This window comes from Crotalus tigris, unplaced genomic scaffold (genome assembly GCF_016545835.1).
Source record: "Crotalus tigris isolate CLP2741 ecotype Arizona unplaced genomic scaffold, ASM1654583v1 scf7180000024339.11422700, whole genome shotgun sequence".
NCBI classification, from domain to species: Eukaryota; Metazoa; Chordata; class Lepidosauria; order Squamata; family Viperidae; genus Crotalus; species Crotalus tigris.
The window spans coordinates 10,859,166-10,875,474 of record NW_024100509.1 but is presented as its reverse complement, the minus strand read 5'-3'; the positions used below and the strand labels follow the sequence as shown (position 1 = coordinate 10,875,474).

The 16,309-nt window shown below is 45.2% G+C and overlaps 1 protein-coding gene across 10 annotated transcripts in view; it reads right to left on the bottom strand.

Moving 5' to 3' along the window:
• FAT3 (FAT atypical cadherin 3) overlaps positions 1-16,071 on the bottom strand; it is a 550,618-nt gene extending 534,547 nt beyond the window's left edge. For all 10 annotated transcript variants that reach the window (XM_039325844.1, XM_039325847.1, XM_039325850.1 and 7 more), the window contains exon 1: positions 14,847-16,071. The gene's annotated coding sequence lies outside the window, so the exon portion shown is untranslated. The remainder of the gene's footprint in view (positions 1-14,846) is intronic.
• Positions 16,072-16,309: the final 238 nt, after the last annotated feature.

The window sequence follows — 16,309 nt, the reverse complement described above, 5'->3', positions numbered from 1 at the left end:
TTAACAGTGTCATTGTTAACTTAAATGTCACTAAATGAACTGTTGTAAGGACTAAACAATGCAATGCAATACAATAAAAATAAAATAAAATAGTATCACCCCTATATAAACGTCCTTCTTTCAAAAAGAGACTTTGGGAGGACCCACTCCACTTGACAAGAATAATTGATGGGACAGGGAATATAAGATGTTGAGAAAGGCTGCTCTAAGGAACACACGGGCACACAGGATATTTCTTTAATTACCCAGTTCATCATACCTCACGTAATTCAGCAGTCTGGATCCCTTGAGATATAATACAAGCTGCCGAGTCTGAAGCCAACATGCTTAATGAAATACTCAAGTTGCTTTCAGATATTAATGCAGCCATACTTCACAACATAACTGCTGGCAAAGAGCAAAGGTCTTCTAAAGCAAGAGTTCCCCAACTTTTCCGGCTTTGCAGATTGGTGTGTGTGTGGTGGGAAGGGAATGGTACCATGCGAGCAGCAGGCAAGCTTGCATTGCCAGGAGTTCGATTCCTTTAACTGGCTCAAGGTTGACTCAGCCGTCCATCCTTCCATGGTCAATAAAATGAGGACCAAGATTGTTGGGATAATATGCTGACTGAAAACTTGCTAAGTGCTATTGCTATTACACGCCGCTCCCGCAAATGGAGTGTGCATGCCCACACGCTTGCCCAGTGCTCGTGCAAGCGGGGATGTGTCCACACATCATCCGCCACTTCTGCGGCCCGATTTCAAAACAGTTCAAGGCCTAGTTGTGGGGTTGCGGCCCAGAAATTGGGGACCCCTGTCCTAAAGCAACATTTCTCCTGCAGAGAACAATACGCACAAAATGTCCGATGCCCCCATCATTTCTGCAAGGTGGAACAATGCCCTCTAATCCAGTGGTTCTCAACCTTTTAAATGCCGCGACTCCCAACCGGTCGTAAGTCGAGGACTACTCAACTGGTGCAGCACCGTTTGCAGAATGGGACTTTTGGCAGGCTCAGCAGGGCAGAGACAGCCTGGACAATTCCTATTGGCTTTTGAAAGCCAATAGAATTAGACTCTATTCAAGAGAGTCTATTCTATTGGCTTTCAAAAGCCAATAGAATAAAAGAGAGTAGCACAGCTAAGGAAAAGGGGAAAAAAATGGCGGACTGCGTTGTTTGGCGACCCCCGTGAAATGGTCGTTCGACCCCAAATGATTTTAATCCAGAGTATTTGGATTAAATTTGGTATTTGGATCTAAATTTTGATCACGTGATCATGGGGATGCTGCAAGGATCATTAAGGGTAAAAAACGGTGGTTAAGTCACTTTTTTCAGTGCCATTGTACATTTGAACAGTCACTAAATGAATTATTGTAATTCAAGTACTTGTACAGCTGCCCAATTACTTCTTACGTTTTGTACTCCATCTCTCCTCTAGGTATACAGAATTCTCTCTCCACCAATTTACGCACAACACCAATCCTGAATGGCTTATTATGTTGAAGGACCAAGTACAATTCATTTAAATAAATACTGAGAATTTTTGTAATACAATAAACCATCACCATCTAATTCATTATCCAAAGTACATTTCCAATTATGGGTTATTTCTATCAGAAACTGCAGCCAAAACCAGCATTATTTTAAGCAAGATCAGGTCAAGCCAACCCTAGAATTTGTAGAAATCCGGTCTGCTGAGGAAAAAAAAAACACCCAGAAATTTGGGGGAAGTTTTAATGCTATTTTTAGTGCATGTGGAAGAAAACCATGAAACTAAGATAAATGTTGGTGGGGGTAAGGCTGAAGCTTGTGCTACTTGGAAAATAGCAGAGGGTAAAAATACAGGCCGAGATTTTTTTTCTCCCTTTATTAAATCTTAAAATACATTTATACATACCAAGCTTACTGTTTCTCCAAATGCCCTGAGAAGAATGTTACATCACGATAGCCTCTCACGCGTATTCTAGGAGCACAGCTGGCTTAGCAGCAAAATGGCAGATGACTTTCCTTTGAAGGATTTAAATTAACTACTTTTCCTGATTCTCTTAGCAGATTAATCAATCCATTCATCCAATCCATCCTATCTCTTTACTGCAAATCCACCAGGAACTTCATGAAAATTCTTAGTTTAAACCAGGGCTAGGCAACATTGGCTCTTTTATGACTTGTGGACTTCAACTCCCAGAATTCCTGAGCCAGCATGGCTCAGCTTGGAAACCTCTCCCTTTCCCCTCAGCATGGCTGGCTCAGGAATTCTGGGAGTTGAAGTCCACGAGTCATAAAAGAACCAAGGTTGCCTATCCCTGGTATAAACCATTAGGTAGTTTTCAATATCTTCTGTCATAATTTATAGCTATCTGGCAGGGATATACCTTGGGGATACCACATCCAGGTAATCTTCAACTTATAGCAATTCACTTAATGACTGTTCAAAGTTACAACAGTACTGAAAGAAAAAATGACTTATTTATTTATTTATGAGACTTATATACCGCTTTAAGTGCAAGCACTCTCTAAGCAGTGTACACCAGTAAGCAATGTCTATATATATTTACATTGCCCCCAACAATCTGGGTCCTCATTTTACCTACCCCGGAAGGATGGAAGGCTGAGTCAACCTTGAGCCGGTGAGATTTGAACCGCTGACCTGCTGAACAGAGTCAGCTAAAGTGGCCTGCAGTACTGCACTCTAACTGCTGTGCCACCTCGGCTCTTATGACTGTTTTTCATACTTACGACTACTGCAACATCCCCCTGGTCCCATGATCAAAATTCAGATGCTTGTATTTTGGACATGTATTTTTATGACATGTATTTTTATGGGGGTGGTCGTGTCTCAGGGTCATGTGATCATCTTTTGTGACCTTCTGATAAGCAAAGTCAGTGTGGAAGCCAGATTCACTTAACAACCAAGTTACTAACTTAACAATGGCAGTAGAGAAAGGTGATAAAATGTGGCAATATTCACTTAAACAATTGTCTTGCTTATCAACAGAAATTTTGGGCTCAGTTGTGGTCCTTTAGGTCAGAGGTCACCAACCTTTTGGGCAACAGGGACTGGTTACGTGGAGAGAGGTTTTTCCGTGCAACGGAGGGTGCGTGGTTTTGTGTGCTGCCTGCATCTCGCAGATGGGGCTTTGCTTGTTTGTGTGGACCGGTTGCTGGCATGCCACGGCCCGTTTCCAGTCCATGGACCGGATTGGGGGTTGGGGACCCCTGATATAGGTCATCTTTGAGTATGTTATTGCTCGACCTTCTCCTTTTAGGAAAGGTGTCTACATTTTCTTCTTTTGCTCAATCTTTTCCACTTGCATCAGCTGACGGTTGGCTACAACTAAAGGCTACCCGTTACTTTCCCAGCATAGTGGTACCTATTTATCTACTCGCATTTGCAAGCTTTCAAACTGCAACTGTTTTCAACTATTTATGTTTCCATCAGCGAAAAATTGTAACAGACCATTATTTGAATAAACTGCAAAGTATAAGCCTAATGGATAATAATGGCATCAATCAAGGCAAAGGCTTCACCAGGTTTGTTTAAACTTGAAATCCTGTTGACCAGCTTGTGCTTAGCTCCTCCTGGCTCAAACTGGCATTTATCCATCCCTCCTTCTCCCCCCCCCCCAAAAAAAAGTTAAATGTTGCAAAAAGATGTCTTAAATTTCACCTGAAGCCACATGTAGGAACATGGCTATCATTTATTTTACAGCATTAAACTCAATCCATGTACTCCACTGCAGATATTTTACTAGGCTGAGCACCCTGCAGGTACATGTCCTGTACCATAAAACATTAGTGCACTCCACAGGGTTCTTTTTGAGAGCTACTACTAAAATGTCTTGGCGCAGTTTGACATGAAAATTAGATGACAGTGTCTTTTTAGCCTGTGTTTAAACGCTTTGGAATTATCAGATTTCAAAAAGGAATGTGTTTTTGCATTTTCCCTGGTGCCACTCATTTATTGAAATGGCAGACAAAGCACGGCCCTTCACTTATCAAGAACCATTTCCTATCTCTTGCACAAAGCTTGTTTTGTATCCATGCCATTCCCAGTAAGCCTGACTGCGTTTAAGAAGTAACAGCATACAGGCTGTCCTCAACCTATGACCACAACTGACCTCATAATTTATGTTGTTAAGTAGATATGTGTTAAGAGAGTTTTGCCCCATTTTACGACCTTTCTTGCCACAGCTGTTAAGTGAAGCACTGCAGCTGATAAGTCAACATCTCAGTTGTTAAGTGAATCTGGCTTCCCCCATTGACTTTGCTTGTCAGAAGGTTGCAAAAGCGGATCACGTGACCTTGGGACACAGCAATGGTCATAAAATATGAACCAGTTGCCAAGCATGAGCCGAGGTGGCGCAGCAGTTAGAGTGCAGTACTGCAGGCCACTTTAGCTGACTGTATTCAGCAGGTCAGCGGTTCAAATCTCACCGGCTCAAGGTTGACTCAGCCTTCCATTCTTCCGAGGTAGGTAAAACGAGGACCCAGATTGTTGGGGGCAATGTAAATATATATATACATTGTTTACTGGTGTACACCGCTTAGAGAGTGCTTGCACTTAAAGTGGTATATAAGTCTCACAAATAAATAAATAAATAAATAAATCTGAATTTTGATCACATGATCATGGGGATGCTGCAAAGTCGGAACTGTGAAAAACGGTCATAAGTCACATTTTTCAGTGCCGTTGTAACTTTGAACGGTCACTAAACAAGCTGTTGTATGTCAGGGATTACCTGGATGCTTCCTTAAAGTTTTAATCTGGAACAAGATAACCTTTGCTTTTCCATCCATGTTTGCAAAATATTTCAGAAGATGATTGCACCTCAACCAGGAGGATATCCATTTTGATAGGAAGGACTATTTTTGACCCATATCAATAGACCCTAGTTAAAGGTTTCGCCCTTAAGAGAGCCTTAGTTAGCCTGATGAAAAACAGTGGAAGACAAATGATACGAGTCTGTTAATCTTTCTGGCTGTCTTTAATACCATCAATCACCTTATCTTCCCTGATCGATGTTTCTGACATACTGTGGAAGAAAAATGCACGGTAATATAATGTATTCTGTTTCCATTATATACAGGACCGGAACCATAAAGCAATTTTACTCATACGAACTCTATGCAGTCTATATTTGGTGCCCCATATTCAAAGTCCTCGACTTATGACCACAATTGAGCCCAAAATTTATGTTGCGAAGTGAAACATTTGTTAAGTGAATTTTGCCCCGTTTTACGACTGTTCTTGTCGCATTTGTAAAGTGAATCACTGCAGTTGTTAAGTTAGTAACACAGTTGTTAAGTGAATCTGGCTTCTCCATTGATTTTGCTTGTCAGAAGATCGCAAAAACTGGTCACGTAACCCCAGGACATGGCAACTGTCCTAAATACGAGCCAGTTGCCAAGCAACTGAATTTTGATCCTGGATGCTGCAATGTGAAAAGTGTGAAAAATGTTCATAAGTCACCTTTTTCGTTGCTTTGACCAGTCACTAAGTGAACTGTTGTAAGTCGAAGACTACCTGTATTGTACAAAGCTCCGCAGGTCAAATTAGTAACTGTCTGAAGCTACAAGGGCACTGAAGAAAATTATGATTTATGACAAGTCCTCACACAACCATCACAGCATCTCCATGGTCACGTAATCAAAACTTGGGTGCTTGGCAACCAACTATCACAATAGTTGCAGCATTCCAGAATCATGTGATCACTAATTGCAACCTTCCCACCCAGCTTCTGATCAGCAAAGTCAATGGGGGAAGCTGGATTCACTTAACATGTGATTCACTGAACTGCAGTGATTTGCTTAGCAACCGAGACAAAAAAGGTCATATAATGGGTGCGATTCTCTTAATAACCACCATGCTTAGCAAAGGAAATTCTGATCCAAACTGTTGTCATAAATCAAGGATTTACGTGTACAGCATTATAGGACAAAGTTCTACAAGAGCTTCAGTGCTACCTGGAGTGGGTAAGACCTGGAGAGAGCTAAGAGTCTTAAAACAGAAGCACTACAAGTAAACAATTCTGATTTTCAGGTGATAATTTACTCTAGGGCAGTGGTTCTCAACCTTTCTAATGTCGCGACCCCATAATACAGTTCCCCATGTTGTGGTGACCCCCAATCACTTATACATCACTGGGTGCCAGGGGCGTGGCTAAAGAAAAGGGGGAAAAATGGCGCACAGCCTTGTTTGGTGACCCCCGTGAAATGGTCATTCGACCCCAAATGGGGTCCCGACCCACAGGTTGAGAACCACTGCTCTAGGGGAAGTTCATTCCTCTTCAAAAGAAATAGCTTATGAATATTTGTATATCCTAAACCAGGGGTCCCCAACTCCCGATCTTTGGACTGGTACCGGGCCACGGCATGCCAGCAACCGGTCCGCACAAACAAGCAAAGCCCCATCTGCGCAATGCAGGCAGTACACAAAACCACGCACCCTCCGATCCACAGAAAAACCTCTCTCCACGGAACCGGTCCCTGGTGCCCAAAAGGTTGGGGACCTTTGTCCTAAACTATAACAGAGTGTGATACAAGAAACTTCTACTATCTGGAATTTGTGGTCAGTGATAGACAGACTATAACATTTCATATACCTAAATTACTGACATCCAAAATAGACAGAGCTTTCAGATTTTCTACAGTCTGCAAAGGAAGAAAGTAAAGCAGGGATTCTCAATATCTGGGCCATGATCTATCACAGTGTTTCTCAACCTTAGCAGATTGAAGATATGTGGACTTCAACTCCAGAAACCATGAAAAATTCTGGGAGTTGAAGTCCACAAGTCTTAAAAGTTGCCAGGATTGGACATCCCTCTCGTACAGGCTTAAATGCAAGAAAGGACAGATACCAACAGTTTTTATGTATGTTGAAATCTTAGTACACGTTCTTAAAATGCTACATTGGAAGCTTATCACTCTTGCACTTACAAGAAACTGATCTGAAGGATATTCACTGTCCACTCTCCTTTCTCCAGCCCAAGAAACACTCCTAAAATTCAACATTTTCATACCACTGGCAATCTTCAGAACCTTGATTTATTTTAACATTTGGCTTTTCAAGGCCAATCTGCCCATTCTTAAAGAATTGTCCAGCAGGGACTTTTCAATCTAATTTTTTTTTGGGGGGGGGGAAGCACAAAGGCCCTATCTTGGGCATTTCTTCCTCACCCATATTTCTGGCCTTCCAGCATCAAATTAAAACGTATAATTATCCACAGAGCTTAAGGTAACTTATAGTTAGTCCTCAACTTACAGCAAAAAGTGACTTACAATTGGTCCTCAGATTTATGACCATCTCCGTGATCCCGTGATCATAATTCAGGCACTTGACAACCCGCATGTATTTATGGTGATTGCGGCGTCCTGGGATTACATGATTCCCATTTGCAACCAGCCAGCTTCCAACAAGCAAAGTCAAAGCAGGAAAAACCAGACTTCACTTAATGACATGATTCACTTAATAACTGCAACCATAGCAAAAAAGACTGTTAAAATTGAGTGTGACTTAACAACCGTCTTGCTTAGCAATGGAAATTCATTTACTTCTGTTTTTTTTTTGTTCGTTTGTTTTTTTGGCAAAATGGCACCCATAGCACTGGTTTGGTTAACATCTGCTGCAAAATAAGGTTGTAACACCTGACCAACCCATTGTATGAGTGTTACATCTTACTGCCATGATGGGAAAGCTCCATTGCAGACATAAATCAAGGACTACCTGTTAATGAGCAGAAGGAACAATCTTGGGGAATAGGAAGAAGCTTTAATGTCAGCTCTCTGAGGTAGACCAAATCAAAAAAATATAAGCTAATACTACTTTTATTATAAGGTTACAGTAAAAAGAGTTCGACAAATCCGATTGTACAAGTAGTCCTCGACTTACAATAGTTCATTTAGTGACCAAAGTTACGTCATTGAAAAAAGTAACATGACCATTTTTCACACTTTCGACATCGCAGCATTCCCATGATCAAACTTCAGATGCTTGGCAACTGCCTCATATTTATGACGGCTTCTGTGTGCAGGAGTCATACCACCTTCTTCCAATCAAAGTCAATGGGGAAGCCAGTTTCAGTTAACAGCTGTTACTAATTTGCCAACTGCAGTGATTCACTTAACAGCTGTGGCAAGAAAAGTCGTAAAATGGGGCCAAACCACTTTACAAATATTTCACTTAGCAACAGAAATTCTGGGCTCAATGGTGGTCGTAAGTTGAGGACTTCCCATTTCATTCCCAGGGTCCTGTTTGAAATGCTTCCTCAAATTTTACCTCTGCCCCAAGACTCAAAAATTCCTTTTATTTGAGTGTAGTCTTAGTTACGGCTCTTTCTCCTGTTCTTCATGGTTTTGTTTTCTGCCCATTACAGTACTTGACTTAACAGGCCTTTGTTTGTTGTAGCTGCAGCTTCTAGTTCTCTTGGCTGGATGTCACAATGATTTAAGGCAGGGATCCCCAACCCCTGGTCCGTGGACCAGTACCGGGCCGCGGCATGCCAGCAAACAGTCCGCACAAACAAGGAAAGCCCCATCCGCAGGATGCAGGCAGCACACAAAACCACGCCCCCTCTGAGTCACAGAAAAACCTCTCTCCATGGAACCGGTCCCTGGTGCCCAAATGTTGGGAACCTCTAGCATAAGGTTTCTTTCACAAGGTCGCCAACCTTTTGGGCACCAGGGACTAGTTACATCAGTGGTTCTCAACCTTTTTAATGCCGCGACCCCCAACCGGTCGTAAGTCGAGGACTACTCAACCGGTCGTTAAGTCGAGGACTACTCAACTGGTGCAGCACCGTTTGCAGAATGGGACTTTTGGCGGGCTCAGCAGGGCAGAGACAGCCTGGACAATTCCTATTGGCTTTTGAAAGCCAATAGAATTAGACTCTATTCAAGAGAGTCTATTCTATTGGCTTTCAAAAGCCAATAGAATAAAAGGGAGTAGCACAGCTAAGGAAAAGGGGGGAAAAAATGGCGGACTGCGTTGTTTGGCGATCCCCGTGAAATGGTCGTTCGACCCCAAATGGGGTCCCGACCCACAGGTTGAGAACCACTGAGTTACAGGGAGACAGGTATTCCCGCAGACTGGAGGAGGCGTGGTTTTGTGTGCTGCCTGCATCCCGCAAATGGGGCTTTGCTTGTTTGTGCGGCCTGGTTGCTGGCATGCTGCAGCCCAGTACAATCTGAGCAAACTAAACTTGCTTGCATTCTTCTATGAAGATGTCAATTCCCATTTGTCATTGTATGCATTCCATGAGGATTTTGTGGACATTTTGTACCCTTTTTCTGCACTAGGCTATAAAATCAAGGGTTTATTGTACCTGAAAAAAAAGGCTATCGTGTGGAATCTCAATAGAAATTCATAGTGGACGATTTGGGGATTGAAAAAGACTTTGTCTGGCTTTAAAGAGCATTGAACAAAATCTAGAATCGAAACCCCTTTGGTCCAAGAGATGCATCTAGTTAAAAATAAAATCAATCAGGAATAACCAGATATGTTGACAGTTCAGAATACGGACACATACATACGCTGTTGTTGAGGTCTGAGCAGATCTCACAACTCATTTAAAATATACTGCCCCTTTCCAAAAGTGGATTATCATCTTGGTTTTTACTTACCCGGTACCTGAGGTCAGACTCAACTCAGAGTTAACCCATGGAAATTAATTTTGATAAGCAGGGATTGGATGCTTAATGCTCTTTCCCCAATAGGGAAAATAAATAAATAAAAAACAACACTACAGCACACCTTTTGTGACAAAACAAAAGAACCTGATTGTCTTTTCTTCCATTTTTTTTCCAAACAAAGGAACAACCAGATTTATTTGTACTTTTATTGTTTCCATATTATAGAACCTGTTGTTAATCTTGTCTTAGACCAGGGGTCTTCAAGCTTGGCAACTTTAAGACTTGTGGACTTCAACTCCCAGAATTCCTCAGCCAGCCAGCGCTGGCTGAGGAATTCTGGGAGTTGAAGTCCACAAGTCTTAAAGTTGCCAAGTTTGAAGACCCCTGTCTTAGACTCTTTGTGAGTTGATGGATGGAATGAGTTCTCTAAAGCATGGGTCCCCAACCCCTGGTCCATGGATCGGTACCGGACCGTGGCATGCTAGCAACCGGGCCGCACAAATAAGCAAAGCCCCATCTGCGGGATGTGGGCAGCACACAAAACAACGCCCCTCCAATCCTCAGAAAAATCTCTCTTCACATAACCCAGTCCCTGGTACCCAAAAGGTTGGGGACCTCTGCTCTAAAGCATATATTTCTCACCCTAAGGCAGGTCCAATCAATAGGTTTACATAAGTTAGGAAATTGACAAAACGGCAATTTTTACTTTTGTCCTGGTTGATCATCATCCTAAAGCAGTGGTTCTCAACCTTTTTAATGCTGCGACCCCCAACCAGTCGTAAGTCGAGGACTACTCAACCGGTTGTTAGTCGAAGACTACTTACGGTGCAGCACCGTTTGCAGAATGGGACTTCTGGCGGGCTCAGCAGGGCAGAAACAGCCTGGACAATTCCTATTGGCTTTTGAAAGCCAATAGAATTAGACTCTATTCAAGAGAGTCTATTCTATTGGCTTTCAAAAGCCAATAGAATAAAAGGGAGTAGCACAGCTAAGGAAAAGGGGGGGAAAATGGCGGACTGCGTTGTTTGGCGACCCCCGTGAAATGGTCTTCGACCCCAAATGGGGTCTCGACCCACAGGTTGAGAACCACTGTCCTAAAGCCATTGCTATGATACCTTTTATTTGAAGAGAGATCAGGATAACTTGGATGAAAAAATCCTTAATTAAAAAAAAAGTGTTTCCCATCACTTTGCAGGCTCTAGGTTCACCTCATACCTTGTCCCTGGGTCAAGATGTGAACTTGAGGTCCTGGGATTAAGGTTAATACACTCAGGATGCTAGAATTCACAAGACGGCAGCAACTTATAGAAAATGTAAGCTGGTTGCTTTCATCCAATAGTTGTTAGGATATTTAAACACTAGCAAGGTCAAACACCAGAAATCCACCTCTATACCCCACAAACTATAGAGCAGTGGTTCTCAACCTTTTTATATGGCGACCCCGGTCATAAGGAGGCGCCGCGGCGGCGCCCCCATGTGCGGCGTGGCCCTGAGGGAAAAAATGGCGGATCGCGTTGTTTGGCGACCCCCGTAAAATGGTCGTTCGACCCCAAATGGGGTCGCGACCCAAAGGTTGAGAACCCGAGCAGGGGGTTGGACTAGATGACCTCCAAGGTCCCTTCCAACTTTACTACTATTACTATCTGACAAACCAAATTTAAACAAACCATAATTTCCTGTGGCTTATTAATCAGGCACATACATCATAGTAAGCTTGTTATAATCAAGGTTGAATAATGAATTTATATGTATGCCTGTAGTCCTCAGCTTATAATCAGAATTGCAATCAAAATTTCCATCGCTAAGCAATGCGGTTCAGTGAGTAGCACCTGATTTTACAACTTTTTGCTATGGTTATTAAGTGAATCACATGGTCATTAAGCACGATACAGTGTTCCCCCCCCCATTGGTTTTGTTCATTTCCCCTAGCTGGGAAGGTCAGAAATGGGGATCCTGTGACCCAGGAATCGTGCAACCATCATAAATACATGCTGGCAGACTTTCGCCAAATTTTCATCATAAGACCATGGGACTCCTATGACACTTGTTAAGTGCTGGTTGTAAGTCATGTTTTTCCAGTGCTGTCATAACTTCAAACAGTCTCTAAATGAACGGTTGCAAGTAGAGGAATACCTGTAGATCTCATTTAGCCATAAATCAGAATGGTTGAATTCTCCTAAGGCAGAATAGCCAAGCTCAGCAGCCACGATTGTATCTGTTTCTTTTCTTGACCTAAAGACAAGGCTGGACTTTTTTACAGAAACTGTTGCAATCGGCTATTTTTGAATGCTTAGGTATGTCTCCCCTGCTAAATTTGGTCAAACTGTCTTTATAACCGTTGGAAGGCTCTGCCAGAAGCCGTATGAATCATCATTCATAAAGTCAGAGGCGGGCAGAAGGGGAGACAGAGGGAAGCCCTAAAGGAAGTTGGATGCTTTGCAACGCTAGCAAGAAGCAGCCCAAAATTGAAGCTGGCTTAAATGTTTTGAAAGCCTCCTTCCCCCCCCCCAAAAAAAACCAGACAGATTTGGCAAAGGAGCAAGCAAGTAAAGAGAGAAAGAAAGGAGGGACTTCCTCCAAGCATCAGCTTTTTTTTTTTTTTAAGGTGAGTTTGATTGGGCTAGCTGGGGACACATTGTGCCTGCCTGATCCCCTCACATTTGTATTTGTTTTAATTGGATTTGGAACCAAGGATACCAACTGCTGGAGATCCCCTGAACCATAAAACAAAGACACAAAGAAATAACCTTGGGAGGGTGGGGTGGGGGTGAGGAGGCAGTGGAGAAAGAACAGGATAGTGGGGAATAGCAAATAGCCACAAAACAAGCACGCTCTACTTAAGATCTGCCCTCCTCAAAGGAACTACTGGATACTCCGGGCTGCAGCTGCCATTATCCAGATTAAAGCAACTGTTTTGCTTCAGACAACCTGTGTGGATAAGAGTTTTATCCCCCAGCATTCATCCATTCTCTATGTCTGTCTCTAAGTTGCATGAATCTCATCCAAAGAGAAAAGTGTACTGTAGCTTTGAATGCGTCTGAGCTCCTTTAAGCCAACATTTACCCAGATCACTGCCATCTGGAAAGCTAGTTATTTTAGGGAGGGGTGGATGGAGGGGGGGGAAGAGAGATGTTCTCTCCTTTCTGATAGGGAATTTTATCCAAGTTGGAAGGGGATGGAAGTGGAGGGCTCTGGAGACCCTTTCTGCTAAAATCATTAACCGGAGGAAATGCTATACTACTGTATGATATTTTACTGTGCCTACACCAAGCAGCGCTGAAAGAGCGGGGAAGCTGCAGAGTTTATGCAGCTTCCCATGTTCTCAAATTGCTCTCCTGCAGAGAAATCGGGCTATTTCACCCTTGTCTTGAAGAGATGGTGGTGTATACACACATTGCATGACATTACATGTGCGGCGCATGTCATCATTTATAGATTTGACAGTCTATATGCAGTATTTAGGGGAGGCACTCCGAGTGCATTCACACAGCAAGTTTGACCTGGTTACAGGAGGAACGAGCCAGCCTGCTGAGTGTAAAAGCCACATAAACCCAACCAAGGTGAGCAATGGGAGCCACATAAGCACAACCAAGATTAACATCTCCCAAGCTTGTAGGTTGTGAGAACACCCACCCCTAGTTCTTTCTGTGACTTGGGTAAGCGAAGTAGATGAACCCGCCATAGCAGACCAATCACGTTTACTTACTTTAAGAATAAAATATACCCAATTTTACCGATGCCAGGGAAGGGATGGGGGAATTAAAAAGCATTGCTAACTCAGCAGAAGCTGCCCCGACCTAGAAGAATATTTAAGCCTCCTTTATCCAGCAGCAAAGCAACTGTTTTGCTTCAGACAACCTTTGTGGATCGGCGGAAGGGTGGCAGCACTCTGCACCTGCTCAGGGGACCCTGCGGTCTAGATGGAATTACGTCCTAGGGTGGAAAAAAAAAAGTCTTCGTTTCAAATCAAGCCCAATCCGGAGGCTCTTTTTTTCCCCCTTTCCAAACCTTGCCTGCCAAAGCTCATCAGCCCCGGCGACAGTGCGGAAGGCACCGGATCTTAATTATCAATGGTGTGGCGGCGGGAAGGGAAGAAAAAAAAAATCTGAATTGTTAATCAAAGGAGCTCCGGTTACAGTCAGCGCTCCAAGCTTTTTCCCTTCGCGCGACTCCCGCAGGGAATTTCCAGTAAATGAACATTGCTTTCGCTCTCCGGCGGGAGCTGCAGCCGTCTGACTCTTCCACACCTCCGCATCCCCGGGATCCCTCCCCCCCACACACACGCCCGCCTCCCTAGCCGCACAAGGTAGCCAAGCCGCGGCTCCTCCGGTTGGCAACCCAGCCCGCCGCAGGGATTTGCCACCGTGGGAATCGGCTATATCTCCAGCCCGCTCCCCATTCGGCCGCGCTTTTTTTTTTGCATGCCTTGAGAAACATAGCTTCTTCTCCCTCCACACATACACCCCCCCCCCCCAAAAAAAAGACAGCGGGAGACAGGAGACATTCTTCTCCTGCACGCCCCAGCGCCCGGGGCTGGTGTGTTTGCTAACCCAGCAGGCGAAAAGCAGCAGTTCTTATTATCTCTCCGCTCCTTGCAATCTTGCTCCGACCGGAGTACAGCCAGCCTTTCCAGCTTCCGCACGCGCGATCCTCCTCCGCCGCCGCCGCCGATTTGCACCTTGCAATGCAAAACCGCGGGGGCTCCGTCTTTTGCAAAGGGCAGCGCGCGCGCCCTACGAGCAAAGAAGGGGAGCAGCCAAGCAACCTGCTAGTCCAAACTACAAATACTGCTTCTTGGGGTGGGGGGGGGGGCAGCGGAGGGTCTGGAAATCATGCAAGAACTTTTCCTCTTATTATTACTATCATTCTTCCAAGTTGCAAAGGAAAAGCAGAAAAAGCCCAGCTCAGGTCAAGCTCGGCTCTCTCTCTCTCTTTCCCCTTAAACGCGGTTCATCAGGAGCTCCGGCGCTTCCCACGCTTGCAGCCGGGAAACCGGCGGCTTTTCCACTGACCCGGGGCAACTTTGCAAACAAACAAACAAAAAAAAAAAAACAGCAAATAAATAAATAAATGGAAGAGAAAGGAAAAAGAGTCAAACTTTGCAAAGGTTCGCGCTTCCCGAATCTCTCCCGCGTCTCCATCCACCGCCCCCCCCCGCTCACTCTTTCAAGCCGGCCAGAAGAGATCCGCGCCGCGCGCCTTTTCGGCCAACCGCCAAGGAATCGCACACACACACACACACCCTTCTTTCCAGCCGGTGGATCAGCTCCGGAGCTTGGCAGCTGCTTCCCAGCAGCATAAGGTATCCATTGACCGAAAGGTGCCAGGCGGAAGAAGCCGGGAGCCGAGCGCCGCCGCCGGTGCTCTTGCTGCTGCTGCAATCGCCGCGGCTCTTTCCCTTCCCTTCCCGAGGCAGCGCGGGACTGGAGCCGCGCGGAGCAGCGCTGGCGGTAGCAACTCCTGACTCAGGGGGCCTCCGAGGGGAGGGGAGAAGAAAAAGGGGGCGATTCCCAGCCGGCAACGCTGAGCACAGCGCAGCCTACCGGGAGGCGGAGGCAGCCAAGCGGCGGTAGCGGCAGCAGCAAGCAACAAGCCAGGCTCGGCGCCCAGGCTTCCTCCCGACCGAGCCGAGTCGGGGAGAAAGAGCGAGAGGAGCACGCGTGTGTGTGTATGGGGGGGGGGACTCGCTGCTGGCAGAATTGTGCCCGCCCCCGATGCCCCGCACACAGCGACGCCGGGCGCGGCTCACCGGACCCTCCGCAGAGACCGGACGACGGGATGACTTGTGCGCCCTGTCCGGGGGGAGGGGGTCTTCCTTGGCTCGCCCGCCGCCGGAGGGAAGCTAACCGAAGATCCTAAAGCTGCCTCCTTTGTGCCCCCGGGCTGCTCCTTGCTGGAAGAGCTGCGTTAGGGTTCTCACGTGCAGCTCCGCGCCTGTAGTTCCGCGGGCTGGGCTGGTGCGGCGCAGCGAGCCAGGTTCAACGGACTTGGTTTAAACGGGGGTTTGTGGACTGAGGTGCGAGGGGCAGCGGGCTGAGCCTCGAACCGTGGAGCGCGCGCTGTTATCGTTGTTGGTATGTTTGTGTGTTTGTGGTGGTGCGCTGGTTGTGGGTAAACCGATCAGGACGGGCAATTGGCAAGGAAATGGGGGGAAAGATCCCGATGGGGAGATAATGCAAAGGGGGTAGAGACATGAGGAGAATGGGGAGAAGGGATTTTTCTTCATCTCCTGGTAAACTTTTGCTTTGCTTTAACGATTTCAATCTCGACGATCTTTTTTTTTTTTAAGTAATTTTCTTAACTTTGCACATCAAAACGGCAGGAAATTGCTACTGATTTCCCACAGTCATTGTGGTAAGGTCTGATTAAATGCAAAACAAGGAGCTTTATTGGGACAAGTATTTAATTTGTTATTATTCGGTTTGTATCCTACCGTTATTATTTTTATTTATGTATTAAATGTGTTTGCCACCCATCTCTCCGGAAAATCATTGTATACATTTCAAGGCACCATACATAACCTCTCGCCTTTTCCACAGCAACAACAACCCTGCCAGGTGGGTTGGGCTGAGAGAGAGGGAGAGACAGGCCCAAAGTCATCCAGCCACTTTTCATGCTAAGACAGGGGTAGGCAACCTTGGCTCTTTTATGACTCGTGGACTTCAACTCCCAGAATTCCTGAGCCAGCCATGCTGAGGGGAAAGG